This window comes from Corvus kubaryi, unplaced genomic scaffold (genome assembly GCF_017639235.1).
Source record: "Corvus kubaryi isolate FWS band 111438036 unplaced genomic scaffold, C.kubaryi_AGA036_p1.0 37172, whole genome shotgun sequence".
Taxonomy (NCBI): domain Eukaryota; kingdom Metazoa; phylum Chordata; class Aves; order Passeriformes; family Corvidae; genus Corvus; species Corvus kubaryi.
Window position 1 is genome coordinate 973,108 of NW_024581047.1, and position 1,464 is coordinate 974,571.

Consider the following 1,464-nt stretch of genomic DNA (forward strand, 5'->3'; position numbering starts at 1 on the left):
GAGCGGGGCGCGCGTCCCGCGGAAAACAGCCCGGAGCCGCACGACGCCGGCACGGACGGGGCGCGCGGCCCCGTGCGCCGCCGGAAAGCTCTTCCCCGCCCTTCGCCCCGGGCGGCCGCGGGACCCTCGGCCCGCCCGCCGCGGTGCGCTTCGGCCCTCTGCGCGCAGGGAACGGCGGCATCGACAGCCCGAGGAGGAGATTCATTTTAGTTGTTTTTCCTCCTCTGTTTTCCGTGTTATTCTCCTTGACTTTTAGTTCGCCTATTATTTTCTCCTTTTATTTCCCTCTTCCTTCTCTTTCTCTTCTCCTTTGCATTTTATTTCGTTGTTCTTTTCCCGCGTTTCGGCGTGCCGCTGGCAGGTGCCCTCGGGTGTGCGCGGCGGCACAGTCCCGGCGCTGCGCAGAGGAGCATCTCCGCGGCAGACGGGAAGGGGCTGCGCGGCGGACGCCGGCGCGACGCTGCGCGCCCGCGGAGCAGTTCCCTGCTGAGGCCCGTGTGCGGGAGAGCCGCCCCAACGGACCCGAACAGAACCCATGGCATCGTCGGGGCGGCCGTTCTGGGCAGCACCCCCGTGACGAGTTGAAAATAGCGGAGAAAAATAGTATTTTACCACATTTTCATGCACCTGATTCCATGCTGCTCCCGCAGCTGAACCTCTTCGTTGCTTTTTTATGCCTTCTGTTCTTTTTTCTTCCCTCTTTCCCCCCGGTCTCCATGGGGTTCCCGTGCAGTAGCAGAAAAACAGGGAGAGCACTTTAGTGGCCTTTGACTCAGTCTTAAATTCGCAAAGACTTTGCAGCACAGCAGTATGAGTACCTCATAAGGTCCGGGAAAGCTTCTACATGCTGGAATTGAGATTACCTCTGTCTTGGGGCTTTGGTCCTGTCCTTCTCTTCCATGCAACCACCTTTTTAATTTTACCCATGGAATTTGACAGGCATTTGCCAACCTGTATGGCTTGGGAAGGACATGGTGACTTTAGATGTTGGCTCAGGATGGGCAGACTGCGCTCATTTTTCTCAGAGGAGGAAGGCGGGATGGTTTTTCCAGCTGAAGCACTTGTCTTTTGTTCGAGTCAGGCACCCTGCAGGTATGAAAACCCAGAAGCTGGGGAGGGGGAGAGGACCCTTTGGATAAGGTGATTCACTATTTGACCCGCTTTCCAAGCCTGACCAGAGCCTCTGCTCCCCCTTTGAGGACCCCAAATGTTGAAAGCAAACCTTTAAATTTGTACAATAGCTCCGGGGAAAAGGAGGATGGATGGCATTTGAAGTACCCACTTCAGCAGGGACGCATGTCACCAAGGGATTTCGGTATCCCTGCCTGCCCCGGCATGTACGAAGGTGCAGAGGTGCGGTGTAGCAGTGACATCCTCAGGGCAGGGTGAGCCCACGTGTTCCCTGCCTGTGTGGCGCCGGCTGGGGGTTGTGGTCTGACAGCCGCCTGCCGCTAGAGTGGCTCG